Below are 19063 nucleotides of genomic sequence, written 5' to 3'. Positions count from 1 at the left end.
AACCATATTTATTTGTTAACTCTTACTGGCTTTATCTATAGTTCAGCTGATTTACTCTATTCTAATCTACATGTGCCCAATAATAGTTAGAAATCTACATTCTTTCACAAAGAAGGTTTCACAAAAAAGTTCTGGCATTAGGAAATACTTTATAAACTGTTGGAGTATTCAAAAAATAATTTTTCCCCAGATTTTCACCTCATAATATAGTTGAGATTTTAAACTCATTTAAAGTTATCGTTCAGTCAAAAATTATGTCAAATATTCAATCTAGATAGCTTCTAAACCCCTAAACCAGGTTATACACAGCTATAAAAAACGGAACACCAGTGCAAACAATCAAGCAAGGCAGCAGATAGGAATCTGAATCAGAATCTTGGCCAAGGTCAGTATCGTGTTTCCCAGAAATAAGACCTAGCGGGACAATCAGCTCTAATGAGTCTTTTGGAAAAATAATTAATATAAGACCCGGTCTTATAGTAAAATAAGACCGGGTCTTATATTAACTTTGCTCCACAAGATGCATTACAACTGATTGTCTGGCTAGGTCTTATTTTCGGGGAAACATGGTAATCAGAGATTTGGCTCTTGACTGATCAGAAGAATGACGAACCACTACTGAGGCTGATCATCTGCTGGTCTAAACCAGATTGCCAATTATATTGATTCCATAGTTGTAGATGAGAGTAACTCAGCTTAGCCACAAACAAAAGCAAAACACAGGGTAAAAAAAGGGAAGAAAAAAAACTACAACATTAAAAGGAATATTTATGGAAAAGATAACAGTTAATTAGTGGTAAATATCAGCAGTCCATCTATAAAAGAAACAGTAATACAGGCACTCAAATGTCATCAGCATTCTCCCTCCCTCAGCCTCAGATACTCTTTTCATACTCATTCTAGTTTTTTTTTCTACAACTTGACTTTTTCTGTTTCAGAAATTTTGGCTGCTGACACCTGAGTTTTACATTGTACAGCTTCCACCATAAAGAGATGCTGATTCTTTCCAAGATTTGATTCCACTGATTCTTGGGAGGATTTTAATTAGCCTTACTTGGGCCAAATGCCTATAGAGCCAGTCAACTGTTGCTGGGAAGTCTAGATACTACTATTGTACTAGTAGCTTGAGTCTGCTCTGGCCACAGTTAAAGTCAGGGGTGAGGTTGCTGTCTATTAGCATAGCTGCCCTCACTATAATGTTGGGGAGGGTGGGGTTGGGGAAGAAGATGTGGAAGGAAGTCTAAGCAGACAGACAGCCTTAGAGGCTCTGTTTTCAAAACGTCAGGCAGACCAACAGGTGGTGATTTTATACCAAAAGAAAGAATGTTTTAGCAATCATGCAGGAATGTTTCTGACAATTGGAGTTTTTCCAACTGTGAACAAATCTATGTTGTAAGATAGAAAGCATTATAACACAAAAAGTTATTAAGGAGAAGCTACAAAATCATTTATTAAGTATTATATAGGAAGGATTTGGGAAATGTCTAAGAGACTGGACTGAATTGTCTTCTAAGATCCACTTCCCTTTAATGCTCAGCAATGCTTAATTTATTTCATTTCAGCTATTCATTGATTCATTTAGCAATTTCTAACTTGTGTCTTATTTATGTCACTGTGCTACTTGTTTAGAGTACAAAGATATAGAAGATGTAATCTGTACCCTCAAGGTATTCTCCATTTCATATTATATATTTTTAGTAATTCCGAGGAATTTTAACACAAGGCCTAGAAGTTACAAGTCCATGGGACAATAAAAAATACTCTTTGGTATATTCCTGCCACCCCTTGCCTCTTTACCACACGTTCACCATCACCAAAACAAGCCAAGCCATACGCTTCCATGTGGTCGTGCCCTTGAATGTTATTTTCACTCTACCTTTCCTAGGGTCTGTATCTAATGTAATATATCCTTTTCTCACCACAAAAAAATAATTTACTTACTTCTTCTCCCTATAGTTTCTTATCACTTCAGTATCACATTGTACTTCTCATATAGTTTCTTAAATAATTGTGCACATGCATATTTTTCCCATTGAATTATGAGATCTGACATGATCAGGATTTTGTCTCATTTATGTTTTATAGTCAAAGCCCAACAGAGTAAAAAGTCAAAAAATTGTTTGATGGTAATAAGATGAGGATTGTAAACAGTGGGGAATTTTTGAATGAAATGCGATCTTGAAAATCGAAGATTCAGTTATTATTTATAAAACAAAAATAAAATAATTGGCATTTACATATGTTTATAAAGAGCTTAAAAACATTTGTTCATACAGGTAAATAGCATAGCTTTCCTTTAAACATAAAAAATTCATATTTATGATAGACTATAGGTCAATATTCCAATCTCAGATTCTGGCAAAAACATTTCAGTTTTCAACATGTAATCATTATGGTTCATTTCTGACAGCCATTTTCAAGTTATTTCAAGAAATAATGAAGAAAAATGTCAGATAAAACACAAATATTAAAAGCAGACAGTGATAGTGAACATGCATTTATCAAATATTGACTGTCATTTTAACCCACATTCCAAAATTTTAAAAATCCTATTTTAGAAAATTAATAATACCACAATAGTAATAGAAGAAAGAATAAATCCTGCCTTTAGTGTTGCTTTCACAAAGAACATCTTTTTTCTAATCTTTTTATTTTCTATTATACAACAATAGGTTAGATTATTTTGTGACAATGCTTAAGGCATTGCAGAATAGTAAAGAAAGTTGAAAAAAACAAGGTATTTTTCCATGTCTTTCCTATATGTATCTGCAGTAATTTCTTTTATAAATCTTTAAACTCTATTCCTCTGACTCCTCATCTGCTCTCTTTCTTTAATGAAGTTATATTGACTTTATATTATGTCTGTATCACAACCAATAGATTAGAGTTAAAATGTTACATATTACATCTCGTGGTCTTATTAAAGCCAAGCACATCTTCAGAAAGATTAAATATCACTTTCTCTACAAATCAAATTAGAACTAAAATATTCACTTTCTACACATATATTCACAAAGCTATCTCATACCGTATTCTGAATTTGTCTGAGTAAAGAGATGAGCTTTCCAGTGTCTGGTAATTACTTGAAACATAAAGAATGGCAAGCAATTCAAATCAGCTTTCATGATGTTAAATTGTTGCATAGGTCAATATCATGTATTAAATTATTATTTAACTTCTGAGTCACATCAAATAAATTTACAGTGAGTGTACTGAAAATTATTTACATTTTCTGACAAAATATAAAATACTTACCTGGTTCATATGCAATAACTGCTGTATATCTCAAACATAAAATAACAAATTCTTATAAATTTGAAGTTTCAAATTCTTATGAAAGAAATACTTTAATTAGAAAATACTGTACTATTTTCCTATAAGATAGCTCTTGCTCCTGAAGAAATAAATGTGCCTTTTGATTTTACTTTTTTTAAAGAATGTCAATGACTATTTATTGATCACGTCTGCCTATTTCTGATAGATATTTTGGATAATATAAAAAAATTATGAGACGCAACCCGTGCCCTCCAAAAGTTTTAATTTACTTGGAGATACTGCTAACTCATTAAATAGCTAAAGTAATCTTGACCCAAAGAAAACAAAAATGGTAACTTGCACTTAAAACATACTACATGTGCATCTACTCCTTGCAACAGTCTATGAGGATGGCACCATTATTGGCCCTGTTTCGCAAAGGAGACCCTCACGCCCTGAGAACTTAAGTGCTTACCAGTCAGTGTCTTGTTGCTGGGCAGTGAGAGCCAGACTTAGCCCCGGAGTCTGCAATCATGGCACTATGACCATGTATAGTCCTGCTAAAGAGAGAATAGGGAGGTGTTATATCCAGTGTCCGATGGTGAAACAAAAGTAAGAAAAGACTTCCCAGGACCCTTCAATGTGCTATGGTGTGTACTATTTAAAATAAGAATATAATATGCAATATTTCCCAATCATTTTTAAAATGTAAACCTGGTTTGAACAGAATCAGGGGGAATGATTACAAAGTCTCTGTTTGCAAGCGTATAATTCATCTCAAAATCAAATAGATTAAAAGCTTAAATGTAAAAGAAGAACAAACAGGTAGAAGAAACTGTTTATATAAAAATGAGATTAAAAAGTCCTCTGAGCACACCACCAAAAACATAACATTCTAGAGATATGACTCCACAAAAATGTAAAGCTGCCAGCCATAAGAGAAAAAAAAACAAAAAAACACAGCAATCAGGAAGAGATACTTAAAATGTGGGTAACAAAGAGTTTCTTTAATATATAAATAGTTATAAAATGTGGTAAGACAAAAGAAAAGAAATACCCAAAAAGAAAAAATGAACAACAGACCTGGAACTAGCAATCTCTAGACACACACACACACACACACACACACACACACACACACAGGATAAGACAGTAAATTAATATAGGAAAAGTGCTTAGTCTTCAGTAATTAATAACAAGACAAAACTTTTTTGCGCAAGTTATAATACAGTAAAGTAGTAGAATAAAGTTATCACATAGCAAAAGCTAATAGAGACACGAAAACTGTGAAAGAATATCACATAAGGCAGCAACATATTTATGAATAGATATATTACCTGAATCCTACAGGGAAGAGGAAATAATATGCAATATACATTTCTTTTTGTAAAAGGAAACTATAATTTTTTTTTAAATAACCTTTTTAAATTCAGGGAACTATATTTAATGAAATAGCAAATAAAAAGAAAAATCATTTTTACCTAGATATTCCTTTTATCCAGGTAACCGTGTTGTAAATCACTTATCTTCATTAGTCATACAAACTAGAGGACGTAGATTTGCCAATGGAGCCAAACGACCTATTTGTTAACAAAAGTAAGCTTAAATTTGAGATTGCCTCACTGTTAGAGTTAGGTTATTTGTGCTGTGTTTTCCAGTCATTCCATATTAAAAAAATAAGCATCTTCTTGCAAAATTGTTTCTCTCCCATCTAAAATGTAAACCTTCTGTTTTTCAAAACTTTGGGTATATGTATAGGTAATTATGAGACATAATCAGGCACAGCTACTATAAGAGATAATATTGGTTAATACATTGAATTTATTTTAATCACTTCAGATATATCTGCACCTACAAAGAATTGTCTGCCAAAAATATTAGCCTTTGGTTTTCAAAATTGAAAAACTAAAGAACAGCTTTACTTGACTAAAAGTAGGCCTCTGTTTAGTTTCTAAACATAAACATAAAAAAAAACTATTGGGGTTCATCTGCAGTAAATATAATATTAAATGCACAATGAAATATTTGATTAAATATTCTTTTACATCTTGACTATTTCTGAATTTTATTTGGGGATTTTGGTAGAGTCAATACTGTGTATTAATCACATAATTTCCTCTTCCTGAGCACATAGGAAAATTACACTGGAGTAGACCTTGATCTTACACACATCCCATTTGCTTCTCCAGCCCTTTTTCCTTTTCCATGGCAACCTAGGAGATACGTGTTCTACATGTTAGACCTATAATGATAGAAGCTGAGTCCTTGTGTCACCCCTTAAAGAAGGCCCACCAAGGAGAGCTGTCTTGTCTGCAGCTCTGTAACATCTTCAAAAGAGGCCTTTGTTTGGTTACATCACTGTGATTTTGGAAGTTTTACAAAGCATAATCTGACCTGTTCTAACAGAGGTTCTCATTATTAAAGTGATTAACTGATCAAAAGTATCGATCAGTAGTTTAAAATTGTAATCATTTAAAATGAAAAAGCAGTAAGAATAGAAATGACTCAAATGATGATCTGCTGTACTTAAAACCCCAAAGAATCAAGTCGACAGAAGTGAAACACAAGTGATTATGCCTTTCACAATGTACTAGTAGAGTACAGAACAAAGACCACTTGTATTTTGTGAAGTTTTCTGGGTTGAAAGCTAAGAAAACTTCCTGTGTAGTAAGCATTTTGACTTTTCCATGGAATATCTGAATTACAGACACCTTCAATTATGAGTCTAATGATTAATTGAATTTGTTTTTGAATTTAGGGACATGATTTTTCACAGAAACAAGGTCATACTGCATGATTTCACATCTGCTTATTCGCATACCACCATCATTTTTTGTGATGTTCACAGACTCTCAATGCTGCTAATTAAGTCAGTTTATACCAATTTACATTTTAATGAATTAATCTTATCACCAGTAATATAAATACCCCTTTTAGAAACCACTCTTATAATGAAGGATGGCTAGGTTCCCAGGTAACCAACCGTACCCACTCTCCCCCAAATAACACTGTATTTGTTAAAATATTATTCTATCAGATAAATCTATCCTATTAAGATATTAATTTGTGTCTGTTCTCCCCATATGTAGACCCAGCTCACATACTCCCATCTTAATATCACAACAAGACTTTGTCTCAAGGGTTTTGCCCTGGAGAAAAGCAAAGGCAGCCTCAAGTATCTTTGATCTTTAACTCACAGGGTGTCCTGTAGAGGAAGGTAGGATCAAAGACATGAGTAGAAGTGTTCCCCAAGACCTGGTGATGGAGGAGGTCCATGAGTCCAAGAAGGCTGTGCCAGCAACCAAGGTGGTAGCCAGACCTGTGCTGGGGGTGCAGGGATAAATGCTGGGGGCACTTAGGCTGCATCACAGGCATTAAGACTTCCAACTGCACCCAGCTTCCATACTCCTGGGAGCTCTGTAAGAGCTAAGAGGCCCATGAAAAGGCTGCGATTCCCAGTGGAAGAGGTGACACATGGAAGAAGGGTACTGGGTGGGACAGCGACCACACTTCCAGATGCTCAGGCACATCCAAAGACTCCAGACACTTGGCACAAATGGTTTGGTTGAGTATTGGGAGGGGAACAGAGGTGATGCCAAGACTGGATGATGATAAACGCCCTGCCGAACTGGTAGAATGGGGCCACCGAGTTGAAATTACTTAATTTAGAGGGGAAAAAAATGTAAGTGTGGTGTTCTTTACACCACTCAGTCTGTGGACTAAGATTCATGTGTTCTAGACCAATAAAAATATATTGCTAGTAGAAATTAACCCTCAGCAGAGGTTTGCTTATGGAACTATAAGTTTCACTTAAGGATGGCAGTAATATATTTCTCCAGCCCAAATGTTAGCATTAATCCTGCATGCACTCTCTTCACACACACATACACACACACGCACACACACACACAATGCACACACTTCAATCAATACTTCTACGGGCACATAACAATAAGGGCTCTTCTTCCTCATTTTACACAGTCTAGACCCCTCAGCAATGAAGAAACAGATCTCTTAAAAAACACTTCTAGTACCTTACGTAATGAAGAACTGAACCTAGCAATCTTCATTAGTCATACAAACTAGAGGATATAGTATATTTGCCCATGGAGCCAAACGACGCCATGGAGCAATGGGGAAAACATTATCTCCATGCTATTTCTAGCCATAGTTCATTTAGTAAGAGAAACCATAGAAAATCTTTTGAAAAGTTGCATGCCTTTACCCATTGCTTTAATGCATTATTTTTTAAAGGTATCAACAAGCAGCTGCCTTGCAATTTTTCAAATCTATTGTCTATTAAGGAACTAAATATGGACAACTCAGTTATATTGATTGATGTGGTATATAGGGACATAAAATATGACCTTTCCAGAGGTTTATTTATTGCCTTTATAAGACAAACTCTGATTACCAACTATTTGAGGCTATATTTGAATTATGAAGAAACTACTCAGTGTTTGTTAATATTAGTTTAGGAATTTTAAAATCACTCACCAAAATCTGTTTATTCTTCTAATGTATTACACTGTTCATTCTGTCACTTATAAACCTTATAGGGTTTAAAGGTTGGGTAAAGGTTGGTTTAAAGGTTGGATATGAGAAGAATCCTGAGTTTTCCCACAAGTAATACTTCTAAAATTCTATTGAGAATTGTTACCTGGTGTGATTTTTCTGCTTTTGCAAAAAGATATTTATATATTAGCATGGAGCCTCCAGAGTATATCTGATTTTTATTCACCCAGATTTCCTAAATGATCTTCCCCAATATATAAGCTACTGAATTAATGCAAAACATATGTTACTAAATAAGAATTCTATTTCATATGAGCTACCAAATTAAAATTTAATAAAAATGGAAAGACTAACTTTCCTTTTAATATGACCTCAGCAAAAGGTCATTTTTTTTCCTCCTAGAGTTCTTCAAACACTAAATTGAAAACAGGTAGTGCACTGCTGCCATTCACCCCATCACCCACTATTCACTCAGTGTTCCTCCTCTTACGTTCTTTACCAGAGCCCAGTAAGTCATCTAAAGGGAAGGAAAATGTGAGACTAAAACTAATAAGAATATAAAGAAGTATAGGGTGAAGTTTGACAATAAAGCTTTATGTTCCTCTGACTAAAGCTTTAAGCTGTTAGTTGAGAAAATTTAATAAAATACAGAGGTTTCCTATTACATATTTCATTCTAAACAGTAATGCACCTTAATAGACTCCCATTCTATGATGGGCCAATAATTCAACGAGAGCAATTTCTTTGTATGGAAGGGTATACTTTCCTATACTTTTTAAAAAGAAAATCAAAATGGATGTCACTATGAGGTAATCATTATACATGGGGGAAAAGTAAGTAGTCCTTTCACTAATGATTCTATTTTTGAAAGATTTTAAAATACAAACATTTGGATTTTTTAAATTAGTATGATTTAGCAAAGATCTCAATACAAGCAAGACAGTATATTTTCTAGGATTTATATCATTTTCACTACTAAATGATTTAAATTGTTGATGTTCAGTATAGAAGTCAAAATTTACCCAGTGATAAAGCTCTTGAGAATTTAAATTACAAATTAAATTAAATCACACTGGAAAATTAAGCTTTCCACTAATTTCCTGTTGTTCTTAAATTATCAGTTAAGAGCAACAGTTTTTGTTTGCTGCAAGACAAAACAAAGATATAAATAAAAATAAATAAATAATAGCACCCAGTAAGAAATCTGTACTTAGTGAAATAACAGACAAATAGAATGCAAATGTGTAGCCATCTGGAGAATAAGGAAATCAAAAGTAATAAGCAGCATTCGGAATTTATTACAAAGGGATTATGCCAAGAGCTTCATATTGCAGTTTTCTATGGAAATGTTCAAATTAGTGGGTAAAGAAATACATTATATACTACATATTTGGGCCTTACTGATAGCATTTTATACATGCTTTCATGGCATACTATTTGCTATCCAATCTAAATTAACTTGACTATAAATGCTGTCATACTGATTGAAAATTTGCTATCATGCCACAAAGAGCCAGTTATAAGGAATGACAAAGTTTGATGGAATTGTCTAGAGCCAGAGGGGTGTGATATTGGGTCATCTTTGACAGTATATCATAGAATGCAAACAAATTAATAAATCTGAAAGCAATTGAAATATCAAGCAGATACAAAATAGAGGATTGAAAAGGGAAGAGATAACGAAATCTAAATAGGTCAAATAAACCAGCAAAAGTTCATCACCTTACTTCAGGAGAGCTATGAAGTCGCATTTGAAATGGTTCTCATCATCATCAGAAGTATAATTTTGACAATTCCACTCCCTTTACTACTTTAGAATCTAGATGTGGGAGGAGGAAGAGGAAGAACAATAAAAAATAATTTTTTTTTTTATGTTTTTATTTTTTATTTTTTATTTATTTATTTTTTTATTAATTAATTTATTTATTAGTTTCAGGTGTACAAAACAAGGTAATACTTAGACGTTCATCATTTATATCCCTCATACTGTGAACCCCCCTCCCCCCATCCACTATCCCTCCGACCTCACACTGAACCATCACATTATATATATAAAATTATAGTTGGCATTCATTAATGTTTAGCTTCTGATGTACAATGCCATGATCAGGTATCCACAGTATCCCTGAGGTGGTCTCCCAAATAGGACGCATGTCCATCGGATACCCAACAAAATCTTTACAACATTATAGAATACCTTCCCCAAATTAATTTTCAAAAGAAAAACCCTGAGGCCATCTTGTGGTTACCAGCTGCTTCCAAATCCCTTCACCTTTCCCCTTATCCCCAACCCCCTCCCACACACCCATCTAACCACTCTCGGTTTTTTCTCTGCGTCCCCAAAACTGACTCTGATTAGTTCATTCACATAGTCTTTTCTTTAGATTCCATATATAAGTGAGATCATATGGTACTTGTCTTTCTCTTTCTGACTTATTTCACTTAACATAATGTTCTCTAGATCCATCCATGTTGCTGCAAATGATAAGATTTCTTTCTTCTTTATGGCTGCGTAATACTCCATTGTATAAATGTACCACAGCTTCTTAATCCAGTCATCTACCGATGGGCATTTTGGTTGTTTCCATATCTTGGCTATTGTGTAAAGTGCTGCAATAAACATAGGAGTGCATACAGATTTTTGAATTGGAGTTTTGGATTTCTCCGGGTAGATGCCTAGGAGTGGAATTACTGGATCATAGGGTAGTTCCATTTTCAGATTCCTGAGATACCTCCATACTGTTTTCCATAGTGGCTGCACTAATCTGCAGTCCCACCAACAGTGCACTAGCGTTCCCTTTTCTCCACATCCGCGCCAGCATTTGTTGTTTGTTGATTTATTGATAATAGCCATTTTGACTGGAGTGAGGTGGTATCTCATTGTGGTTCAATAAAAAATAATTTAAAATATTCTTTTCCATAGTCTTAATCAACTCTTCAAATGTCCCCCAAATTTCAATATTTCAAAAATCAAATTCTATTACCAGGTGGCATTTTCCTGTTGTGTCTTTGAATACAGAAATTATGTGTTTAATTTCTCTTTGACTCCATAGTGCCTGCCAAATATTAAGTGTTCAAAAATATTTCTGGAATGGAATTGTTGAATTCTGTGTGAGAGAACATCTCCAAAATTTTAGTTGAGTGGTGATAATTAGTGGGACAGGAAAGAAAAACAGCTTTTAGTTTATTCCTCTTAATAGTTAATTAAAAGATGTTTGTTAAAAAGCAATTTCTGGGCCTATTTTCTAGAGCTGTGCTGTACTATACTATAGACATTAGCCATATTAAATTTTAAAATTAGAACTTCAATACCTTGGCTACACTAGCCGCCGTCAAATACTCAAGAGCCACGGGTAACTAGTTGCCACTGCATTATAGAACAGTTCCATCATTGCAGAAAAGTTTTTTGGACAACATTGTTCCAGAGCATGTCGTAGCATGTTATTATTTTCCATACATATTTTCTAAACTCTATATTCATTGATTTATTCAAAAATATTTATTGGATACACATATTATGCTAGGCACTGAAGATACAGAAGTAAGCAAGACCTCTTTTTTAACATTTAGAATCTTTTGTAGGAAGACATTCGTGAACAGAGTCACAGTACAGTGCCATGCCATGGAGGATTAATTGGAGGAGACAAAAATGATCAAGAAGACTACTGAAGTAATCAAGGTAAGAAAAATAAATGATTTTTCAAAATTAAACTAGAGGAAGTAGTAGCAGAGAGGAGAAGAAAGAACCAAAATGTATTTTAGAAGCACAAGTAACAGAATTTTGGTGAGAAATTGGATGTGGCAAGTAACAGGAAAGAATACTGAATGACTCTCACATTTCTCGTATGCGGGAATGATTAGATGGCACTGGCATTATCCTAAACTGGGTATATGTAAGGTGAAACAGGTAGAATGTAGATGAGAGGGGACCAATTTAATTTTATATATGGGCAATTTTTAATGGTTGTAATTTATGTGCGTCTAATATTCATGAGAAAGTTTGAGACTGGATCTAGAGTTTTGTATTATCATTTTGAAGCTGGTAGTTGGAAGAGATAATACAAAACAACAAAAAGGAATGTTGAAAATTAAAGCAAAGAAAATTAACATTAACGATTTCTAGAAAAATTGCAGGAAAACCAGAAATGAACGGGATCATAGAAACCAAAAGAAAGGAGTTCAAGAAGAAGCCAATAATCTAAATAGCTTTAAAGAAAGAGAGAGAGAGAGAGAGAGAGAGAGAGAGAGAGAGAGAGAGAGAGAGAGAGAAAGAAAGGAGGAAGGGAGGAAGGGAGGAAGGGAGGAAGGGAGGAAGGGAGGAAGGGAGGAAGGGAGGAAGGGAGGAAGGGAGGAAGGGAGGAAGGGAGGAAGGGAGGAAGGGAGGAAGGGAGGAAGGGAGGAAGGGAGGAAGGGAGGAAGGGAGGAAGGGAGGAAGGGAGGAAGGGAGGAAGGGAGGAAGGGAGGAAGGGAGGAAGGGAGGAAGGGAGGAAGGGAGGAAGGGAGAAAGAGAGAAAGAGAGAAAGAGAGAAAGAAAGAAAGAAAGAAAGAAAGAAAGAAAGAAAGAAAGAAAGAAAGAAAGAAAGAAAGAAAGAAAGAAAGAAAGAAAGAAAGATCTTACATAAGGCAAAAGTTAGGGGAAAAAGTCCATTTAATGTGTCAATATGGTCATGGGTGACCTTAACATGAGCATTTTCTTTAAATGATGGAAGCAGAATTTAGGTACCAAGAAACTCAGGAGTGAATGGGTGGAGGAAAAAGAAAGGTATGAATAGACCAGAAATTGAATATGAGGTAGAAAGAGCTATACAAGAAGTGACATGTAGATGCAAGAGACGATGTTTATTTGTTTGATAGTTCTAATGTGGAAAAGGCATTATTGAATATTTAGTTTAAAGGTTGCTGTGTCCATAGGCTATGCTTATAGTGGGTTCATCTTTGCTGGTTTGGATTAATTGCAACTTATTTCTAGAGCTAGTGACCCTTGGCTAACACTATGGAATGCATTAACTAAAGATAAATGATGTTTTGAAACCATGGGTCTGTGAGTTGTTTCAGAGCAGGATGTATCAGCCTGGCAGCAATGTTTAATAATACTAATAATTGGATTTATAATTGAATCTAATTTCGGTAGAGCCTGGGGTTGGGGGGCTTTCAAAGTAAAGGCTGGTAACACAGCTACGATAAAACTACATACGGAGTTCATTATAAGAGCTCTCCACCAGGAGCAGATTGTGGTTTTCTGCTACAGAGGTGCTTCAGATGTGTATCAGTAGCGGTTACAGGTCTGTATGGACCAAGAACACCTGTATGACCCAGAGGTGAGAGAACAAAGCAAATTGTGCCTGAGATCTCTGGACATATTGTCAAGTATAGTTTTCTTCTGTATCTGTTGTATCTGTATTATATCCTTTGCCTGTAATAAAGTTGTTCTGAGAGTACAAACTGAATCCCATAAGCAGTGGAACACTGAAGGTGATTAAAACATAATTAACACTGGCTAACAATTTTAGCAGCAAAAATCCTCAGCTTTTTCAGTCTCTCAAAGAATTTGTCACAAGTGTAATTTTGGGCTCAACTATTACAATTCTTGAGGATAGTCGTCTCCTCAAGAAAAAAAAAAAATTAGGAATAAAGTCTCATTTCCACAAAACATATTTTTTTTAAAAAAAGAAAAATAACTGTCCAGTTTGTCCATGAAACATCTTACTAACCATCCGCACAGGAATATTTGAATAATTGATTTTCCATGCAGACTATTTGCATAGTTCATTAAGAAAAACAATTCATTTTAGAGACTTATACCCTCTTGGTTATATTCTTTCACTATCTTTCAACCATTTCATCACCCCTCCAGCTTTACTATGTGATTTCACATGTCCAGGCATCTCATCTATTTCATTAGTTTGTGGTTAAATCCAAAGATTTCCAGCCTCCAAAGGGTGGGTTGAATCCCTTCAGTTCACACAGCAAGGTCTTTTCATTACATTTGTTCACACAGACATCCAAAAATACCTTGGAAAGTAGGCCAGATGGCAATGTTCATAGATACAAACTAAGATGAAATAGTGATCAAAGTAGATGATCAGTCAGTTTAATAAAGTGCCAAAGAACATAGCTTTTTTAAGTCAGTTAGATGTGGGATTAAATTCCAGATGGGCTCCTTTTTAGCTATATGACCTTGAGAAGGGTCCTTAACGTACTTGAACATTAGTCTCCTCCCCTGGAAAAGGGTAAAAACAATAGTGCTTTACAGTGTTATTGTGAGGATTTATATGTATATATATATTTGTGTGTGTGTGTGCAAACTATTCAGACCACTGACTGTATATAATAAGTGCTTAATAAATGGTTTAAATTCAATGGATGAGGATTCATTAACAAATTATATATTTGTGAATACAATATGTAACCTGTCCAAATCCCTCCATATCTCAGTTTTCGAATATGAGGGTAAAATTAAATTTAAACTAACTGAATTTTTATGAGCATAATTTTTTTATGAATATACAAATGGACAATGGCCAGACTACATATATAAAAATAGAATTCTAACCCACAACCTCTGTATCAACCAGTACAGGAAGCCAAACCACAACCTCTACAGTAATCAACCCAGAACAATCAGGACTTTGTCAATGACTGCCAGCTTCCCTAATATTTGCCTGCACTTCTGAATTAAGACCAACCAGAGAAAACCAAGTTAGCTCTCCAAACCAATCCCATAGGATGCCCCACTTGTAGTTAGCCCACCTCCAGCTTCCCCATGTCAACAATCTCCAGTCAGAGCACACCTGAAGCCTTCCCTTTTACACTATAAAATGTCCCCACTCCCCTGCCTGCCTTTGAGTTTCTGCCAAACACGAGTGATGGTGGCCGACTCCCTTGCTATAGTAAGTTCTGAATAAATTGCCTCTGTTTGTTTTCATTTGGGTGGTCTTTGTTTCCATATCATTATAACTGAGGTTAAAAGTTCAATGGCAATTTTAAAAATGCTGTACATATTTTATTAGTAGTATTATTGTGCAGAAAACAGACATCATGATCATTAAGGCTCACTCATGCAACCATCTGCTTGTGGACATACTACTTTTCCACCTGGAACATAATCCAAATGCTTATGATTAATTCAGTTCTCTCCCTATATCATTACCACAACACAAATTCTTCAACTACTTTAAATATTCCACATTCTTACTCTCTCTGCTTTTCCTTTCTTATCATACATCCTCTTCTTTCCATGTTGTCTGGACTTCAGTGTCTAGCATTTTAGCAATTCAGTAGCCAATATTCTCATTAACCATCAGTTTCATATGCCTAGATAAACTCTGGGTACACAAATATTATGTTGTGGGTTTTTTTTTAATCCCAGAAACACTCCTTCCTTTAAAAGAAAGAGGTCCCCTTTCTTTGGATAAATTGTTTTCCTACTCCACACACGATTTGATAGCTTGCTGTCAATCCCAGTAGCCCCATCTCACCGTGAATGCTCTAGGGACAGGCAGGTGAAGCAAATGGGGAGTCCACCCCAGGGCATTTCTAGATTTTCTTATCAGGTGTCAAGGTTGAGATTTGTGAGTCCAGAGCTCTTAGAGATCATGGTTCTAGCTTGATGGAATAAACCAGAGTGAGAAGGAAATCCGTATTCAAATAGAAAAAGAAGAGTGTATGCGTATATCATTCAGTGCTACAGGGAATAAGAAAAGAAGAACAAACTTTGAGGATGTAGTTGACAGGTGAGTTGAGTCTGAGGTTATGATGGGTCTGAGGCGACAACAGAGGAGAGAAGATTGGGCCGTGGCATTTACTAATGTGATAGGGCTTCACCCAGGAACTATGGCAGAAACTTTCACACTCCTGTTTTTGCTACTTCTCGAAATTAGCTGGATATGATTGATAATAAAGCCTTAAGAATAACAGTAAAATAAGAAGTACTATGTATTCAAGACAGACATGCATTATCCTCATATGTAAACATTTAGATAATTCAGAATAAACTAACAGCTCAAAATCCTTCAGGTTGTTAGGATATGTCTCACAATTAGCCAACCATTTGTTGCTGAGTTCTTAACTTTGGTGAGTGGAATTCTAAAACCTATTGCCTTAGCAGAACCAAGAAACAATTATTTGGGGAGTCGGAGAGTGAGAGGTAAGAATATGTCAAGAATGCTACATTTGGGTCAAGATGCCCAAACAGATCAGACAATAGTAAGCAGGCCTGGGAAGCTACGAAGTCAATTCACAAATATTTACTGAACAGCCAATGACTGGCAAGAGAGAAACAACAGAAAATGCTTTGAATTGGGAGTTAGGAGACCCTTAGTGTCGAGCCTGAAGCTTGCTAATTCTCTGCCTTTGGTCAAGTCATGTATCAGCTGTGAGTCTCATTTTCCTCATCTGAAGAAGGGAGATTTTATAGGTCATGTCATTTAGGGTGCTCTAGAGCAAATAAAGAAATACAAAATTCTCAGTTTCTCCCCTAATTAGATGTGGAGTATTTGGGCAGACACTTGAGAAGTGAAATATCAAAAGAAGAAATATAAGTACTAACAACTGAAAACAATAACACTGGAGTCACCACAAGGAGGCCTTATAAGCAAAATAAAAGGTAAACAAAATAAAAGTATCTAAAGGAGTAAGACTCTAAGAAATGCAGTGTAGACAATGTGGAGTACAGCTGGGTGGCCAGTGGAGGGAGACTTTCCATCCCTTCGCAGGCCTTAGGGATTTCTCGCCAAACTCTGCGAGTGGCAGCATCGCCTCAGCCTCGGAGATGGGACTGATTCGCGAAGGGATTGAGACGAATGAGGTGTAACCCTGGCGAGGCCCAGGGTGCTCGGGTCTGGATGCTGCTCCCGCGAGCCGTGCAGGCGGCCAGCGGGATGGGCGCCCCGGCTGCACCCGGGGCCAGGCACCCGCGACTCACCGGCTCCGGCGGTCTCCCCGCGCCGCGCCTGCCCACCCCGCCGGCTCCGTGGCGCCGAAGGCCAAGGCCCGCCGGATCCGTTACCCCGTGTCCAGGCAACCGCGGCGCCGCCCGCCCCCGGCCTCCGGCGGGTCGTGCCGCCTACCGGTGTTTCCGGTCCAGACCAACGCATCCCTAGGCCTTCCCTGCGCTGCCACCTCCCCGCTCTTTTTTCTTTCTTTTCTAACCAACGTGCCCCGCCAAACTCGTTTTCCTCTTTACTAAGAAGGGGAACGACTCAACGTGCTTTCCTACAGTAGTTACGATTAGAGTCGGAGATCACAGGTTTATTAAATGCGAACGCAGCAGGGCTTCCTTTCTGTGCTCTAAAAAGATTGCGCATAACCTACCCCACTAGCGCTCATCTTAGGAGGGCTCCTTTCAGCGTCTGTTTTCTTGCCAGTGGGTACAATACAAGAAGGACTACAGGTGATAAGCTCCTTAAGTTTCCTTGTTGGTTCTAAAGTGACTTTGGTATTGAGAAGTCTGGCGGGGGGGGGGGGGAACCGTTAGGGAGGAAAGGAAAACTTCAGTTCTTTGTGTCTAGAGGTTGAGGTGGTGAAAGTGATGAACTCAAGCCATTGGTCTAAGGGTCTATTTCTAATAAAAACATTTTTGAAGCATGGTTTATCTCAGAAAATATTAAGTGGCACAAAATATATACCTAAATATTGTTTCCTCTTCAATGAATATATGCTGGGACCTGAAATTGGTTTCAGAGAAAGACCCGTGTGTACTACACTATTCTCACAAACTCCCTTTTGGATGAAATCAAACACTGAAGATGGTTAAAAACACAGGATCAGGATAAAGATTAGTATTCTCATACAGACAAGACATATTCCCAGGCAACACCGAAAACAGGCAAAAGGTTAAGTAACAAAATCTATTATCTTAAGAGGCAACTCAATTAGTATTCCGTTCTAATGGGGAGAAATTAGCAAGGCCATACCTGAAATAAGATCATTCCAGCCAAAGATGTAAAAGAAGACCAAGGAAACTGGATAGAGGTCTTAATCTTAAATTAATATATGCAGAAGCAGAACTCTTTTTGTAATTAAAAAGTAAATTCCAGACGGCACTCTTCACTTTCCTGCCTCCCTCCGTTAATTATTTAAACATGACATGTTGGCAATGCAACGTTAAATTTAAACAAAATGAAACATTTGCATATTAGTAAGTATGTAGTAAATGCCTTTTATTTTTTTAATCTTCTGATACAGATCCTTATTTTTTGTTGTTGTTTTCTTTTGTCTCCTTATATTGACTATTATAATAGTTCTCTTTATCTCTTCCTTTATTTCTACATGGTAGTCATTGAAAAACTACATTCAGGATTCTAACACTGCTTTTGTCACCTTTTGCTTTTGCCTCTTGCCTCTCTCTAGTAATTTTTAGTGTTTCTTCAGTCATCCATCTTGATTGTTCTTTCCTTTTTACTTCTGGCATAGTCTTTTCTCTTTGTTCCCTTATAGTATTTCTAGTTTCTGTCCACAGTTTTTCAGGTTCTTGGTCAATTAAATTTAACAGTGCAAATCTGTTTTTATGTAGACCTTAAATCCATCAGGAATGTTATTTATGTTATGTTTTGGCTCTACAATTCTTTTAGTGCTCTTCTTCAGCTTTTCTCTAATGTTTGATATTAACAGTTCATGGTCGGAACCAAGACAAGACCGCTGCTCCAGGTCTTGTCTTGACAGAGAATAGAGCTTCTCCATCTCCTGTTTCCAATTATATAGTCTATTTAATTTCTATATTGGCCATCTGGTGATGTCCATGTATATAGTCATCTGTTCGGTTGTATGAAGCATGTGTTTGTGAGGGACAAGTTGTTGGCTTCTCAGAAATCCAGGAGCCTGCTTCATTCTTGACCCCAGTCCAAATTTTCCAACGACATTTCTTTGTATTCCTTATTATTATGTATGGATGCAAAAGTTGGACAGCGAAGAAGGCTGGTAGGAAAAAAAAAATTGATTCATTTGAAATACAGTGTTGGTGGAGAGCCCTACGGACAGTCTGGACCAGCAGAAAGATGAGCAAATGGGTCCTAGAGAAAATTAAGCTTGAAACATCACTGGAGGCAAAAATGAAAAAAAAAAACAACGGAAGCTGTCCTACTTCAGGCACATGATGAGAAAGCAGGGTTCTTTTCGAAAAGACAATGATGCAGGAAAAATAGGAAGGCAGCAGGAGAAGAAGAAGACTAAATATGAGATGAATTGACTCCATAAAAGGAGCCATACGATGAGTCTACAGGAACTGAGCAGAGCTGTGAGGACAGGACATTGTGGACATAACTCATTCATAGGGTAGCCAGCGGTCAGAGCTCAC

General features: G+C 36.4%; 1 protein-coding gene across 1 annotated transcript in view; it reads right to left on the bottom strand.

Moving 5' to 3' along the window:
* The window catches only part of CCDC178 (coiled-coil domain containing 178), a gene marked incomplete at its 3' end in the record, with an annotated part of 368411 nt that extends 351624 nt beyond the window's left edge, over window positions 1-16787 (bottom strand). The window contains exons 1-2 of the mRNA XM_081078376.1: window positions 16694-16787; window positions 3731-3815 (exon numbers count right to left, since the gene is read on the bottom strand). The remainder of the gene's footprint in view (window positions 1-3730; window positions 3816-16693) is intronic.
* Between the last annotated feature and the right edge of the window lie 2276 nt (window positions 16788-19063).

The sequence above is a fragment of the Rhinolophus hipposideros genome (assembly GCF_964194185.1).
Source record: "Rhinolophus hipposideros genome assembly, chromosome: 17".
Taxonomy (NCBI): Eukaryota; Metazoa; Chordata; class Mammalia; order Chiroptera; family Rhinolophidae; genus Rhinolophus; species Rhinolophus hipposideros.
Note: the sequence above shows the minus strand (reverse complement) of the source record. Positions and strands in the feature narration are given on the sequence as shown.